We start from the raw sequence: 17,891 nt of genomic DNA, 5'->3' as shown, positions 1-17,891 counted from the left end.
GAGAAAGACAAGTATCAAATGATTTCACTTATCTGTATAGTATAAGAACAAAGAAAAAAACTGAAGGAACAAAAAGCAGTGGACTCACAGAACCCAAGAATGGACTAACAGTTACCAAAGGGAAAGGGACTGGGGAGGATGGGTGGGAAGGGAGGTAAAAGGGGGAAAAAGGGGCATTACAATTAGCACACATAATGTAGTGGGGCGGGGGCACAGGAAGGCAGTATACAACACAGAGAAGACAAGTAGTGATTCTATAGCATCTTACTACACTGATGGACAGTGACTGTAATGGGGTATGTGGTGGGGAGTTGATAATAGGGGGAGTCTAGTAACCATAATGTTGTTCATGTAATTGTTCATTAATGATAGTAAAATAAAAAAAGAATATGAAAAAAAATGAATGACTTCTGGTGCTGGGAACAGTCACTTGATATTCAGGAATTAATTTTATTGGAGAGTCTAATCTATAGTTTGCCTATTCCTTACTTGTAAAATAAGCCAAGGTAGAATTCAGATATCAAGTGCATGCTAATAACAAATATTCACATGACTCCTACCTGTAAGGCTCTTAACCATTTCCATTTGCATTGTTTAACCACCCTAATCCATTACTGGACACACAGAAGGTGCTTAACTCATGTTTGCTGATTTATTTTTTTAACTAAGTTAAGAGCAACAGTACTGAACATAAATGACTCCATACTCATGGAGATTTTTTTTTAATGGAAAGTATCCACTGAAAATGTCTGTGAGTCAGTAAAAAAGAGATTTGGTCGGTATACGTTTAGATGATAATGAAAAGCCACCTGATAGCGTTTATCCAAATCATATTCTTTCTTCAGGCTTTGAGGCAAAGAGGTTTTCACAGCAGTATTTTAATGCCGTGCAATTTTTTAAACCTACTCTACTGCCTGAAATTTCACTAAGTTTAACAATAACTTTTTTTCTGCCAAATCCTTTATACAGAGAGTTCATATATTGGACCTTCTACTAGACTCTAAACTGCTGGAGATCAGAAGTAAACACTGTTTCCTCTTGGAGCACTTGGAGGCCTTGGAGTACTCAGTCAAATGTGTTGCACAAAGCAGAACCTTAACAATCAGTGAATGTAATCATGCATATTGAGAAAAAAACAGTTTCATTTTGACTATTCCAAGATAAATATGATCCTTAGATATACCTCTAAGCTTTGAAGTAATAAATGCTTAATGTTTGGGCCTGTGTTCTTTCCTTTCTATGTTTTCTCCCTTGAAAAGTCTTGAAATCCAGCTAAGCAAGAATAGTATGGACTGATTCAACTTATTTTACCTCCAGGTTTGACCTGTCTCCAGAGATCCAGTATCATATTTACAGCTATCCAAAGAACATCTGATGCTGCATGTTTCACCATTCTCTAAATATATTTAAATCAAAGGTAACTATCTTACCCACAGTAATGAGTTTCTAATTTACCTTTTTTCACACTGTGAACCATAAATGTCCTGTACCCTTTTTGAATGTTTCCCTTCCTCTGTGTAAATTCAAACCCTAATTACCTTAGGCTCCAGTTCAGTTCCTATCTTTTCTAGTAAAATCCCTTTAATTGTTTTTCTCTTTCTTCATCTGTACATGTCACATAATTCAGTATTTCATTATATAATGCCTCAAATTTTGTTTCATGTCTATATATTTTATCTTACCAAATAAAATGTAAGTCCCTCCATGGTAGGAGCCATACTGCACAAAAAATGTTCATTATATACAGGCTTGACAGTTTTGTGACTCTAAGAATAAATGCTAGATTCTATGCCATGTTTTCACACTATCAGGTACAATTAAGCTTAAGAAAAATGTCTTAAGTGATGATGATGACAGGAATCTTTAAGATTACTCAGCTAAATCTAGAGTAGGCTTGAGAGCCACAGATTAAAATCTGGCTGAGGACAAAAGTTTGAATAATTTTTTTGAAATCATTTTATATCAACACAGATGGTGTAACTTTAGATTCATTAAAGATGGTAATAAAGGAACTAGATATTATTTTCAGGGGGAAGTAATTAGAAATCAAAATAGAACATAGCGAGAAGTCATGAACAAGCTAAAAATGACCTTTCCTTTTCTCCTTCCTACCATCTGGGTTCACCCTCAAAGATTCAACAGTTCTGAACACAAATATAGTAAATTGAATACATCTCATAAAAGAAAGGTTCTGATATAGAGAAAAAAGTTCATATGAAATATAATTAAAGACCTCCTGATGACTATCTGTCCACAAATTTCCTTTTCTTTTGAAGCTTTTTATAAAGTAATAGCTTACATATCCAATTAAATCCAAGAATATATTAAAGGACTAAGACAATTTCTAATCATGGAGCTCAGTCATAAACTAAACATCGACGACACTGATATTCAGCAAAAGATTAATGAATGCTTGTGGAGGTTTTGTGACTGCAGACAGTTTAATTTAAACCACCTAAAAATGGTTATGTTTAATTTGTTATTGATGGCCAATGATTCTTTAAATTTATTTTAAGTAATAAAAGGCAAAAAGAAGAGGCAATTTCACTCATTCAGGAATTTTAAAATAATCACTCATTTCTAATTTAGGGCACTGGGGTGAATGGAAATCACATGGTCAAGACCCTAAGTGAGGATTGGTTTAGTCAGCTTAAGGATTTCATCCATAGTTGAAGAGTCATGATTATCTTCTGGGCTGAAATATTAACTACCTGAGTATTATTATTTGAAGTGAATTTTCAGAACTAGAAAACTGTTGCAATTTTCAAAAGATTGCAGCATTTGAAATGGTCCTAGTAGCCATCCAGTCTGATTTACTTTTTGAACAATTGAGGACATAGCTCATAAAAGACTAGAACCTGGGTCATTTAACTCAAATTTGCACTATAAAATTTTTCCCACAGTGTCGTGTGCTTTTATATATTAATTATTCAGCAAATCTATATTGAAAGAAGCCACAATGTATAATGATGCATGCAGAAGGTGGTGGGGTGGATGTATAAACATGAATAATATATATTTTTGTCCTCTGTGAATTCATAATCCCATAGTAAAGATAAAACTCAAATTAAAAAGAAAGATGATGCATATAAAACCTTAAACACTGTGCCTGGCACATAGCAGATCCTGAAATCTAAAAAAACAAATAACAACAAAATGCAATACTTTGTGCTAAGTGCCACAGAAGTGGTACAAACAATAAATGTCTATTTTCTTTCAAATTTGAAATTCAAATTCTAGTATTCTTATGTATGTGGGTGTCAGTCTAGATGATTCTTTTTATATGGCCAGTAGTCTTTTTCACTACACATGCAAAATAATAACACACTTGAATTTTAAGCATTGTTTCTTGGCTTTACAGTCTGCATCATACCCTTTGTCTTCTCCCCAGACCCCACCATAATAAAACAGTGCATCTTTCTCTGAATTAAGCATGAGACTGTCCACAGTTATTTCCCAATGTCACCCATTACCTGGAGTTCATCACTACATGGCCCACCTCGTAGTCCATTTCATCTTGGCATTTGACAGTTACTTTGGCATCTGGTTGCTATTAACCATTCATATGCTCTGCCCAAGAGTTGGGGAGCATTATTTTGTGCCACTGTGGTGGGTGTGGAAGATATGCAGAGTTCAAACATGGGATTGGGAAGTTGTCTGAAGTAAGCTTTAAAGCACTGACCCTAAGATTCTATAATCATAGAGGGAATGAGAAAAGGGGCACATTTGTGCAGCATTTTGTACCAACAATTCTGAGGCTATATTGATGGATTTAATGGGGAGTAGATGGAGAAAGGTGATTCAAGAATGACTCCATGGCAGAAAGAATAAGCATTACTTTAATTATCATATGAAAGTAAAGAAATTAGGGAGGAGGGATATTTAAAAATTTCTAACAGTGAGTGCTGTCATAAATGTACTCTGTATTATATTACAGAAATAAATGTACTTCTATTTGACCTTATTGCTTCTGAATCAAGAGACAGAATATCTACTGTGGATATGGACAAATTTGGCTGCTCTTCTGAAAATGGTATTTACCCAAAGAAAATACAAAACTTAAGGTAAAAAATATATCAAATTCCTTTATAGCAATGTATTATCTTCTAAGGTTCTCAATGTTTCTAACTTTTAAATTCTGACTATTTTCATTTCAGTGATAAAATCTGTGAGACTCCTTTCCATATTCATTTCCCCACTTTACATATTCATATAATTTGTGTCTTTAGATTTGTAACCTTAAGGATGTAAGTCATATAACCTCCGGTGGTTTCTATATTCTTGTTTGTAACAAAGAGGTTTGAAGGATCCATATAGAAAGACCAACTAGTACAAGTCTCTGATTTTATAGTTGTAGTTACTGAGGCTCAAGTAGAGCAAGTGATTGGTCCATTTTTCCTTCCTTCATTCCTTTCCTCCCTGAATGGGAGAGTAGGGAAGGAAGAAATCAATGTTGTCTGTCCCATAAAGTGCAGAACGGTATTATTATTTGGAATTGCCTTTTCTGTCTAATAAGATCTCAGCTTCTTTAGGGAAACATTGTTTAATATGTGCTATCACCTCTCCAACATTGTGTTGAGTACACAGTAGGCTTTCAACAAATACTTGTTGAAATTCTGTAATTCTCTACAGGCTTTTTATTCACCTCCATATTATAGGTGACTAATTTGTAGATGAACATGGATAGTGAATTTTGTAAACTTTACAAAAATTTCAGATAATTGGCTTGAGGTTTGGCAGTGGAAGCAGGAAAAGATGTGGTAGATGGTTATCCAATGAGAGGAGCGTAATGAGCCTTCAAACTAATGAATCTGTGCTTGCCAACTTAAGATTTTTGGAGAGCAAGAGCCATGGTATAGACAGAAAGTAGAATGGTGGTTGCAAGGGGCTGAGGGGAGAGGAGAATGGGAATTATTGTTTAATGGGTACAGAGTTTCAGTTTTACAAGATGAAAAGAGTTTTGGAGATGGGTATTGGTGATGGTTGCACACAATGTGAATGCATTTGACACTATTGAACTGTGTACTTAAAAATAGTTAAGATGGTCAATTTTATGTTATGTGTATTTAACCACAACAAAAATAGTTTTTAAAAAAGAAGTAACTATTCTAATAAAAGATATTTTCCATAGGGTTGGAAGAGTCATTATATAAGTGAGTAGTTTGGGGCCTTATAATTCTACCATACATCCTAAGTTCTTTTCCATTTGTATAGTGATTTTTTAGATAGGGAGAGAGGCAAGAGGAAAGGAATAGAGAAATAAGTCTATTGAGAAACCAGCTTGGTTTAAAATAAAATTGCTAGAAAGACACCAGATCCTTCTTGTTTTACTTCCACCAAGAAAGAGCCATTGACTTCTCTCTGAATCTATTTTAGACTGACATTACATTTAATAATATAAAATATAAAATATGGGCCTGTTAGCCCTTTAGGAGTCAGTAACTAACCAAAAAAAATTGCTAGAAAAATCTACCTATAACCACAAAGTCATTAAATTAACTTTAACTGTTTTTCTAATCTAAAACAAAAAAAACCTAAAAGATATATGATTTTATCACTACAAGCAATCCATTAATAGCACCTCTGATTTCCTATCAAATTATGAAGCTGAGGCAATAAAGCTCTTGTTTACAAATTCATTTGCTACAAAGGCATTTGGAAACTATTTTTAAAGAAAAAGTTGTGCTTCACTCTGAACTATCAATGCATACCACAAAATGAGTGTAGACCTTTGCAGTTACTAAATAAAAGCTAAATAACAAGAGAATTCTATAGCCAGAATGTGGAACTAGTCCTAACCATTGATCATATCTTCATCAGATAAGTATGTGGCCAACAAAATGGGCCATGTATATATTTGAGAGAGACTCCCCATTCTAATGCCTACATATATATAATATGGTATATTACACTGTGATATGGAAAAATAAAACTGTATATGGCAGGGCTAAGCTTTAGCTAAACGAGTTAAAGAAGATTTATAATTTCTTAATTGTTCTAAAATATGTTCAGAGAGAGTTCTGAAACCGTTTCAGAGAAATCTGTTATTATGTTAGATGCCTTGAGCTCTTAAATGCTATTTATTGTGCAGCTGTGCTAAAAAAGTCTATTTTAGTTTTTTCTTTATCTTTTCCACTTTTCAATTAACCATTGGAGCATATATTCCTAGAAGGATAAATAGATAGGTATAGATAGATATATAGAACATATATTTCTAGAAGGATAGTTATGGATAGACAGGTGATAGAGATAGAAATAGCATATATATAAGGTAACACATAATCAAGATATGTTAATTACCTACTATGGACAAGAGGTTTGACACATATGTGGGCTAGTCAGCAAACGTTTTCTGCAAGAGGTGGGGCTTGAAGCAGACCTTGACGACCAGGTAGCATTTAAATAGGGGGAGCTCATACTACAAGACTGGACTTCTCCAATCTTACTCCAATATTTCTAGGAACAAATTATTGTTGAATCACAAGTCAGGTTTGGGTCCTTAAAATGGAAGTAGTTATTTTGGTTTCTGTTTTCATTTTTGTCTTAAACCAACTTCTAAAAAAATCTTTAAGCATGCAGGATGTTTGTAAATACTTTCCTTTGAACCTTGCATTAAGTTTAGTCTAATTACTGTATTCTGATGGTATCTTTCTACCTGGGCTCAGATCAGTAAACTAAAAAACTGACAATTGCTTTTTACAATACCTGTTTTCCAAGTCATAGTTATCAAATTAATTCTATTGATGCCAGTGTGAAAAGGTAATATATGGCAAATGGGTCCAGACAAAAGTTCAAACCTCCCTGATACATGATAAATGATTTAATGACCCTTCTGTCACTCCAGTCTCAGACCTCCAGGACTTTGACTTTCCTATTTGAATTCCAAGTAGGCAGCTATTATATAGATGATGAAATTTGAATGGCTTTTGTTGTGGTGTCACATACAGGACAAACCACACACGTGTCCAACTCACTCTAGTGACACCTGACCCTTTCCAGTCATCCTCTGTATATAATAGCATTATTTATCTGATTTCATTGCCCTCTTTAAATGATCTCTGTAATTCCCCTGAGCTTCACTCAGGCTTCCTGTCCCTCGGCCCCTCAGCATTAACAGTACTTCCTCATTTGCTCTACTTGTTGGTAGCTGAATCTCCAGATGAAGTACTGTATGCCTATCTTACTACCTTGCCAAACTTCATATTAATGATTAATGAACACTGTCAATAATATCCTCAGGCTCACATGCAAATCTGTTCTATCCAAGGACTAGTGGCTACAGTATGAAAGAAAAATTAGCTAATTCCTAAACAAAGGCAGTAGAGCTTACTGTTTCACAGAATGTTCTCTGGAATCAAAACTCCCTGGTTTTAAGCTTGGTCGTAGTCAATTAATTGGAGCAGACTATTTAACTGCTTTGTGGTGCTTCAGTTTCTCCATCTGCAAACTATGGATATTAGTATTGCCTCCTCATGGGGTATTGGTGAGGCTCATATAAGTGAACACAAATGTCTTAGGAATATGTAGTACATTGTAGTACATAGTAATTTTCAATAAAGAAAGCGATTATCATCTTTTACACCTCTTTTGAAGAATAATTACTTGCTAACTTGAGCAAATCTTCCTACCTTGATTATAGGAAGATGTACCTGAAAGTATTGGGTAAGTCTTGATTATCAAGATAAAATGAGATATGTGAGCTTAAAATACACTTACAAAAATATTTAAACCTGTGACATTTACTCAGAGGCATTTACTAATAACTTTAAAGACCACAGTGACTTTTTATAAAAATGCAAAGATAAAGAGAACCCTAGTCAGTTTGTTCATTGCTATTCTTTTCTAGACATGAGTTGACACTGTCTTTGGTTTTGGTGGAGTTTAATTTTCATTTCCAAAATTTTGGTATTGAGCCTACCTTCACATCTTGCATTACGATGCTGAGTCAGCTCTGAATACTCACCCTCCTTTCCTCACTCCCAATCCAGCTGTTGCATTTTCTTTGGAAGGCAACACTCACTACCTACCTTCAGGCTTCCCAGGCTCACTCATCACCTTGTACAGTCAGTCCTTCCTGCTCCTCCAAGGGGACTTGAACTAATCTCTATCTCTTCACTCCTGTTATCAGAAATCTACTTCCTTTACTATTCACCAGAGGATATCTTGTTCTTGTGGTCACCTGGGCTTGAGCAATAGGAGAAATGTTTAAGAATTTAGGGCAGATGAAATGGCCATTGCTGACCACCTGTATACTCTCAAAGTTTTTCCATGTGCCAAAAGAAACTCTGATAGAGGAGTATGGTTGGGGATGGAATGCAGCACAGGCTCATGAAAATATTTAATGGAAGAGGGGTCAGAAGGAAAGCATGGTTATGCTAATAACTAGAAGTGTATTAATAAGAATTATTACTGTTACAAAGGATCCATTTTTCAATATAAGGAAGATTAAAGAAGTTTCTATGTGGAGGGCAAGGAACAAAAAGGAACCATGTAAGATACTTCAGAAAGAGAGGAAAATGCCATGGATGAGATCTTCAGAATAGGGAAGAAACAGGATCGAATGCATAGATGGAGAAGTTAACTTTGTAGAAGAGCAGGGGTACTTATTTTTCTGAGGTAAAGCAAACGAAGTAAGGCTAGGAGGAATAAATAAATGTCTAGAGGTAGAGGAAAGATAAGAGATAAGCTAATAAAGACATTTTCTTTATACACTTCCTTAGCTTCTGTTTTCTCTGTGTAGTCTGAAAGTAAGACTGCTGAAATTAGAGGATATGGGAGTGGAATAGAGAAGTTGAGAGGAGTTGCAAAAGTGTGGAACATGTGTCTAGGGATATAGGAAAGGGAATTAACAAGTGAAATTGGCACATAAAAGGATGCTGAGCAGTATTGAGGGCCCAGTTGAGATGGGAGACCATAAATGTGCAGTTTTGTTAGTTTTCTCCATTAATACTCAGCATTCAGAGTAGAAAGTAGGATAGACTAACCCCAAATAGTGGAGGTAAAGGTGGGGGCAGTGGAAAGGCAATGAGGAGGTGTACTGGGTGATGATGAGAAACCTTGATGTGACTATCATGAGGGTCAGACAAGGAAGAAAATAAAGTGAAGCCAAGTGGCAGAATTATAATCAGAAGCTTTTGGAAGGGCCCAGGAAGTTTTGATGAAGTTGAAGAGCAGGTGCAAGGGGAGCAGGGTGGGGGGAGTACTGAATGTCATCATCTGAGGGTAGTATTTCTGAACTCAAAATTTTAGAAATTGATGCATTTCAGGTGTATCCATGGGCCCGAAGCCGAGGACAATGGAGGAGAAGAAATCCAGGAATTATGAGGCTAGACTGTCATGTGGCACTCTTTATAGATACTGAAGTCTCCAGAAAATGGCAAGATTAACAATGGACAGTAAGAAAAAGCCAAGTGCCAAAAAGTTCAATGAAGGTGTAGACAGCAGAGACAAGAAAGAAATGTTGGAATGGTATAAGCTTCAATAAAGGACTGCTTAAATAAAAGTAGAAGGGACATACTCTAGTGTGTTGGGAGTTTAAATGAAAAGAAGCCAGGACAGTTTCAACCATAACTTGAAACCCTTACATATGGAAGAGTAATAAGATTCATGAAGCAAAGAGAGGTACAGGATAAGAATTAATCCATCTTCACTTCAGAGATCTGTTAGGAAATAGATCATCCTAGTAGGAGAAGTCCAGGTTTAGATTAAGGCAAGGAGGTGGAGAAAATGTTCAGTGAAAAAGCTGAGGGTCCCTACCTTCTAGTACATTGCTGTCCAGAAAGAACTTTCTGCAGAGATCGAGATGGTCGATAACTGCACTTGCCAATAGTCACAAGCCACATGTGGTTGTTGAGTAGCTGAAATGTGGTCTGGTGAGGCTGATGGACTGAATTTGGAATTTTATTTAATTCCAAATAATTTAAGTTCAATTAGTCACATGTGGCTGGTGGCTGTTGTATTGGACAATGCAGTTTTAAAAGCTTTCTGATAGCTGTTAATAAATTTACATTGAACTATTAATAGGTATTGATAAAAATATATTGTCCTTCACAATGACTAAGATTAAAGAAGGAAATACCTGAATACAGAATTTCAAGTGCTGTGGAAAACCATGAAGGTTACTAGTTTGGGGGCCAAAAGGTCTTTATAGTGCTTCTCAAATGACACCATGTAAGTGGTCATCTATGAACATGGTTAACCCTAATTAATAAGATTAACTTTATGAAATGCCAACTAAAAGTACAAAGTTATAATAAGCAAGTGTCTTAGTAAACAGCAGGTGGCATGATTTTAACCACAGCTGAAAGGATAATAGATAGAATGAAGTGGTGATGTTGGGGACAGGGAGACAAAAACACAATGAATGTTCCAGCTCATGTGCATCTTATTTGAAATCTGTTTCACTCTATCATTTGGGCATTAAAATGTCAGAAGTGACTCCCAAAGAGGTGTTGCATGTGAGCATGAGTATGAAATCTGCTAGTACTGACGAAATAATGGAGCAGTTTAACTCCTTGGGTGGTTTCAATGTTATTTCTCTAAAATGGAGATTCTAGGCTGTTTTGCAGCAGTGTTCTCAGTATATGAAGAAGCCTAAAGGTGTTGTGAAGAAATGCAGTGATAGAGCAGTTGACTGATGGAATACTCATTAAGTTGGTTTTGGTGGTTTCTTTCTGAGATTCAACAGTATACAAGTTGTAGATAAAATAACATAGGTATTCTGTGACAGAGACAAATAATAATAATAAATATGGCTTTGTGCAAATATTTAAAAACTTTGAAATGCTCAATATCCATGTTTCACAGTAATCTATGGGTTAATTTATTATTATATTGATATATATTTTTATAATGCAATAATAAAATCTGTTATTAGCCCCAACTTATGGTCAAATTTTCCTAGTTTGTTCGTGGTTCTCCAGGCCATCAGTGGAGTATATTTTACTATTTCTTCCACTAGACAACACTAAGCTTTACCAGATGCTCTACTAAAACACAAGTGTTATACATTCTCATTTTGTGAGGTTTCCCACAGCTATAAAAGTAAGGTGGTAAGAGGTTCTGTAATGATTTTAGCCAAATAGTCTGGAGCTTCAGGAGCCTTTGCAACTTGCGACTTAGTTTCCAATGGGCTCAGCAAGCAACCTTCTTCAGTCCTGGGCCTTGAATAATTTAATAGGAATAACTGAGGATACTTAATATTGGTTACTCATAAACTCCCCTTCAAATTTTGCTTCAATTTTTGTGTTTCCCTTGGTGGAGAGAGATAACTTGTACTTGAAGGAATAAATAAATGGAACAGTCAAATAATTGAGGTTTGATGAAGGCTTTGGATTATTATTTAAATTTAGGTATTTATCAGTTAAATGCAGAAATATTCCTAAATAATTAAATTCTTTAGGTAGTGATAATCCTACAACTCTAACATAAGTTTAGAATTTATTTTCCAGAGGAGAAATCAGTTATCTGTAAACCACAGTGGGTGAGATACCCATGTTGCTTAAGCCCTGAATAGATTAGCCCAACATTCTGTCAGAGAGGTCAGGTTTTTCAGATTTTACTTCTATTGCTAAAGAAATAAACACATTTTTCCCAGGTAGCCTTGAAAGCACAAAGAAATATTTCTTATTCCATTGTCTTAATCTACAGGAATACCTTGAGAAATGGAAGGAAAAAAAATCCCATGGTGCTAATAAAATGGGAATAATATCTTCCTCTTCATAGGTTTCTATGAAGAAACGATGTGAATTAATGTATATATGTAATGCTCCTGGCTCCACTCCTGGCCACCAGTACGTTCCCAAAAATGTCAGTTCTCACCTCTTTTTCCATGAATTCATACTGCACCAAAGCCTATCATGTTATTATCACCATCATCCACAACAGCTCAAGAAAGCATAGAAAGGGTTAATAACCCTCTCTAGATTACACAGATAGAAAAACACTGTCAGTGTTGGCTTTAGCACCCCAGATCCTACCTTGACATTGCAATCACAAGCCTTATTCACCTTCTGAATATCAGGACTTAACGTCGTTTGGGCTTACTGCCATAGATGACAAAAGCTAGTAGGAAAGAAATCGTGAAGATGAAACAAATGATTTCTTTCCTCCCCAGGAGGATCAGAAGTACGTATTTAAGGAATGAAAAACACAATTATATGTACTATAACCCACCTCCCTAAATATATAGAAAAACTAATTTAATTCCCTCACCCATGTGTGTGTGGGAGGGGGAGGGTGGCAGATGACTGCCAAAGATTAAGGTATCATGGTACAAAGCAATTACACTCAAGAAATTACACTCTTCAGAAAGAACAATATTCAGTGCGACTTAAATACTGCAAAAATAAATGCAATGATCATGGTAGACATAATTTTCCCCCCCGTGGGGCATGTCAGTTGGCCTTTTTCATCTGTCTACAAATATGTAGTCAACTACAGTAACACCTTGTTTCTACCGTGTTCATATTTTGATGGTCAGACGGCTGATATGTAGATAAACTTCTTAATCAAAATTTGAACTCTGGAACCCAGATGTCCTTTTGCAGCACTGTGTGTGAGGTCACAAAACTGGGGAGCTCAGGCAATGTCACTCCCAACCCCAACCGTTTTAGCTCAATGCTATTTCCCCAGAAAGCGAGGTTCCCTGGGTTAGCCTGCCTAAAGGGTATGTGGTGAGGGGCATGTGCACTTAGCGGCTCAGCGATCAGAGGCTTCCTTGGATGGGACTGGTGATGGTAAACATTAATGAAGAAGCTGCGCGGTACAGAGATTCTCAGCCAAATTAGATATCCTCTAAGCGCTGAATGTCGCCTGGTGAATTTCAGTGGGGGAGCGCTGTCCCTTACAAGGGTCTCGAACACAACACACAATGTTTGTCACCTTAGGTCGCACAGTACCCAACAGGAAGCGAAAGGCAAAGGGCACGGCGCATAAAAAAAAGACACACACGTTTTGCAATGACGAACTTTATGTGGCGTCAGGAACGGCAACCTGTTCTCTTGTTTATCAATTCCGAGGTACGCTGTTAAGACTGCTTGTCAGGTTAAACCGAGTAAAGAAACCGGAATAAGAGACAGCCCTGGAGACTTGTCCGCAATCCTTTTCAAAAAATAAAACTGTCACCAAGTGACGTGGGTAAGCTAATAAAAAGGCTCTTTGTATGCCCTTATACTCTCCTCTTAAACTTACGTGACCATCAGCAGCGCTGTTCAAATTTAGCCAACAGCTGTTAAACCGAGACACAGATCCGCAGTGTTTATCTCCCCAGTTACCGGTGTTCACCGAGACCCTCCGAGAATTACTGTCGGCTTTCAATGAGAACGTAACAGAGGATCTTTCACCCGTCTGCTCCCACTGTGCCAAGCCTCGCGCCCCCTGCCACTTGTCCGAAATCGTTTTTTAAAAAAAAACATAGTTCGTACCCCAATTCACTTGCACCTTCCGCAGCTAGAACCTTTGCCCAGAGACACCCACGCTCAGTCTCCATCCAAATTCCTCACTTCTTGAGACCCCCACGCCCGCTTGGAATTCCCGGGCGACGGGTCCTCAAGACACCGCCACCGCCCAGAGCCTTCATCTCGAATCCCCGTTTCCCAACATTCGATATTCCTTTGCCCCTCCTGGGGAACCTAAGCCGCTTTCTCCGCCCAGAGATCCCAGTCTCTCAGAGACCTGCACGTTCAGAGTCCCTCCCTCCTTCTCCTCCTCCCCCACCTCCCGGTCGGGCCAGTGCGGTCTTGCAAGCTGCAACCATCCGGGACCTGTCCCCGCTCCCCACCCCATCCCCCGCCTAAACGTTAGGGTCTCGCTAGCAATGCTGCCCGGGGCTCCAACTTACCACAAGCGTCCGGGAGGAAGACAAGGCAGCGGTCGCCGCGGCGGCAGCTAAACGAGAAACGGACTCGGCTGCAATCGCCCAGCGGAGCCCGCGGCAGTCGTTGTGCTGCGCTGCGCTGCGCGCCGCAATCTCGCGCCTCGGCAGAGGGAGGGACGGAGGAAGCTCGGGGCGACTGCAAGCGCCGGAGAGTCGACCTCTTCTGGGCGACCGTGCGCCCCCGGACAGGTTTGGCTGGTCTCTCTCCACTATCTTACTCTAGCTTAGTAACTGACCACCTCCAGCATCTCTGCACTATTCGCGTCTTCTTTCTTCTTCGATAGCCCCTAACTAACTACACTACTCTAAACGGACGAAGGCCATCACGCGAGCACCACGAAGATCTCGACGATTCCGACGGACAACGGCGTATAAGAAGAGTGAAGAAAAGTTCATATGCAATCGCAGGTAAGGGGCAGGCAGGCAGGCCGATGGAGCAGCCAAGGCTGGTAAGCTGCTCCAAAGGCAAGATCGGAAATCTCGGTGCACCCGAGGAGGGAGCGTCCTCGGCGAGCACCAGAGCGCCTACCCGGCGCTGGCGAAGCTGCACTGCTCTCTTGGGCCAAACGCGGGATGAGGGGCGGAGCCATGAGCGGCCAATCCGCGCTCACCGTTACGCGGCCCCCGGCCTGTTTGGACCAGTCTTTCAGTGCATCAGAAGCCTGCTGGCAGCGGGCGCGAGACCCCATGGTGGTTGTGATTAACTTGATTCACGAGGCCTGGAGACTGGGGGAATCCGGGGTCAGTCTTGGGGTGGGGGTGGGTTTCTTAATGTATCTTTAAAGATCCAAAGAACACCCCGCTCCAAGCGCGCGCGCGCGCACGCACACACACACACACACACACACACACACACAGACGAACATTTCAGTTCAATAAATGCTTCTCAAATCTTGGAAGTTCCACCGAATTTTGAAACTCCTTCCGAGGATCAGGGATCCGACTCCTGCCCCTTTCCCCAACAAGAGCAACTGAAGCATTCACAGGGTCGAGCACGTTTAGTGCGCAAAGGCCATGGCCCTGTTGTAAGGACGCTTCCCCACCCTTGTCCCCAGCCCCAAATGTAGAGAAGGGAGAAGGAAAAGCCCTTGGCCTTCGTCCCCCAAGAGAGCACAATTTAGTTCCCTTCGTGGCCCTGCAGGTCCCCTCTATGTGCTTAGAAAGACATCCGGAGGGCAGCTCCTTCGAATTTTTGAGGCGGGGCTGCACCTATTTCTCTGGTACAGAGCTTGGGGCCCACAGCCAGTTGGTTGTCCAGCTGCTCTGAGGGCTACCATGACATGGTCAAGGCAGCAGGGCAAGGAGTGAACCACAAAGCTCCCATTTGGCAACTAACGGGAGGCCGAGCTGCAATCCGCCAAGCTGAGTCCTTTTCCACGGGCTCCCGGGCGCTGGGTAGGTAGGTGCCTGTGGTGTCCCTGCTGCAGCGCCGAAAAGGGCGGTGGGGGCCACCTTGGCCAAGACGCTTCGGGGGCGCCTAGACTACCCTTAGTAGTGGGCATGCTCCCACTGAGAAGGGGGGCAGAGCAGATTTCTTTCAAGAGGGAATGGGAGTAGGGGGTCTCAGTTGTTCGCTGACGTTCCGCGGCACTGTACCCAGGGCCGCCGGTGGGAGCAGCGGGGACTGGCTCCCCGCCGGTCTGAGGAGGCTGGACCCAAGAAAGAGATCGAATCTGCGGTCCGGCTACTTGGTACTGGACAGTAGAGAGGTGATCCTATGGAAGAAGCTATAGGGAGGCCGTGCAGGGGTTGAGAAAATCGAACCCCACAGAGCGCAGAAGCGAAGCGAAGGGCCGGCCGTTCGGAGACTGTTTGCCTCAGTAGCCCCAAAAGTTAGGGATGGAGAATTAGGTGGGAGCAATGATAAAAATCAGGTCCATTGCTTATTCTGGGTCACTTCTTTCTCTGCTTCGATTTCCCGATTTGTAAAAGGAACTTTTCGGTGTATTCCAGTAGGGGCTGTTGGGACTCCTCGGATTCCCTGCATCCCTACTGAATTCAGACACTCTGCAGGGTTCTGAAATTTAATTTGGCAGTGAACATACTGTCCACTCCCAAGTTCTGTTTCGCAGAGAAAACACTTATCTCAGTTTTCTTGAAGCATCTGTTGAATGCTATGGTATTATGCCGCACAGGTGGCGGTGACAGCGCTGCCAAGTCCACGGACTGCACAGCGTTCGCATCTATAGAAATGCTTTGTTAGCGAACAGTAATTTATAAATACTGAAGGGAGAACCTATGTTTTCCCTTTAATAATTAAGCACTCATCTTTAAAGATTCCCAAGTGTCCTCTTTCTCTATCCTCGTGAACAAGGAAACGCTTCATGCTGGCTTTTCTGGTGGGCCATACTAATTTTGTCGAAGGCTGAGACACTGGTTTTACTTTTAAAGACGTAAATACAAATCTGTGATATAGTGGACTGTGCTGAGGCTAGAGCCAGAGACAGCATCCGCCGAAGCCCGGGACCTCTTCACTCTCATCAGTTCCCGGGGGAGCCGCCTTAGAGCCTCTGACCCACAGTGACACCATTGATGAGGATGAGGGTGATCATGATGCTGCTAATGATAATAGTAATAATAATTATTACAAATACACTACTACATATCCCGCTCTTTAGACTGTTCTCTCCTCCCCAAGAAAGGCAAAAGCGCCAGGAAGGACCCAAGTGATGGTCACTCGGGGATTAGGAAGATTCCCGGTCCAGCAAAGAGAAAGTTAGCTAGCCCGGCGGCGGGCCGAATGCGCCCGGGCTTCGGACCTCAGGGAGACGCAGTCAGGTGGATTTTCCTTTGAGTGGCGCTCGCCGAGCGGCCGGGAGCGGTTAAGGCTGAGCTTGAGCCAGGCTCGGGGCGCTGGGTTCAGACCGAGTCGCCGGCTCCGCTTTCCCGGCACTGGCGGCTCACATTGCCTCTTAGGGTTTTTTAGGCGGCCGCCTGGCCCAGAGCTGGCGAATCCGACGGACTTCGGAGGTTTTGACAACACTAGCCCGGAGAGTATAGTGTAAAGGAGATATTTACTTCAAACTCTAAAACTCAAAACAAGTACATGCCGGTGCGGTCTGTCATCGCCAGAGAGGTTTCCTTGAACTCCTGCCTAAAGTGTCCTGGGGAATCAGCCGAGGGTTTTCACGGCTTTCTCTTCCCTTCCTTAGGTTTATGGAAGTTGTCCCTGGAAAGAGGAGTTATTTACTGTGAAATGTTGGTGTTGGAGGGAAATCCTCAGCGACCCCCGGAATAATTTCCAAAAACTCGCCCCGTTTTCTAAAGATATAGACCTGCTTTTTCAATTTTTGCACCAGAGGGAGTTCCCCCACCTCAAATGCGTTCCTTTTCAAAGTACTGATTTAAAAATTCAGGAAGGAATTAAAGAAGATTGTTACTAAGTAGGAAAGAGTTTCTCATCATTTAAGACTTTGGGAACTTTATTGTGAATAATAGTAACTGACAGGAAAAAGTTACTTCTCTACTTATTTTGCCCTCTTGACCAGAGCCCTATTTTAACAAACTTTTATAAAATTTAAAAATTCTTTAATTTTATAGATTTTATAAATTCTTTTATAAAGTTTAAAAGATTATAAATTGTCATCGATTTACAAATGACTGACTGGGTCCTGGAAAAAATAGTCCAAAGCAGATATTTTTTGCAGAGCAAAAAGAAGCTACACCAAAATTCTACTGGAAGATTTTATTCCCTCTTGTTTACCAAAGGACATATATGCAAGTCATTTTGATTATCTTTCCACCCTTATTTTTTTCAGTTTTATAGCCAATACTGATATCTAGACTTTTTTTGATAATTATACAATTGTATCAAATAAAATTTTCAGCATTTCATATTTCTGCTTAACTGGAACAGTCCTGGATCATATCCATAATGTCCATCATTGAGGCATGGCATACGTATAGATAAATTTTTATAGTATTTTATATGGTAAATTTCTGTATTACCGTTCCTCAAGCGTGGTCACTGAATGTGAAAAAAAATATCTGGGATACAGATGGCTCATTATACACG

General features: G+C 40.1%; 1 protein-coding gene across 1 annotated transcript in view; it reads right to left on the bottom strand.

The window, feature by feature from the left end:
• The window catches only part of HTR2C (5-hydroxytryptamine receptor 2C), a 443,326-nt gene extending 428,933 nt beyond the window's left edge, over positions 1–14,393 (bottom strand). The window contains exon 1 of the mRNA XM_036917246.2: positions 13,841–14,393. The gene's annotated coding sequence lies outside the window, so the exon portion shown is untranslated. The remainder of the gene's footprint in view (positions 1–13,840) is intronic.
• Positions 14,394–17,891: the final 3,498 nt, after the last annotated feature.

The sequence above is a fragment of the Manis pentadactyla genome, chromosome X (assembly GCF_030020395.1).
Source record: "Manis pentadactyla isolate mManPen7 chromosome X, mManPen7.hap1, whole genome shotgun sequence".
NCBI lineage: Eukaryota > Metazoa > Chordata > Mammalia > Pholidota > Manidae > Manis > Manis pentadactyla.
The sequence above is the reverse complement of the archived record's forward strand: the minus strand, read 5'-3'. Positions and strand labels throughout refer to the sequence as shown.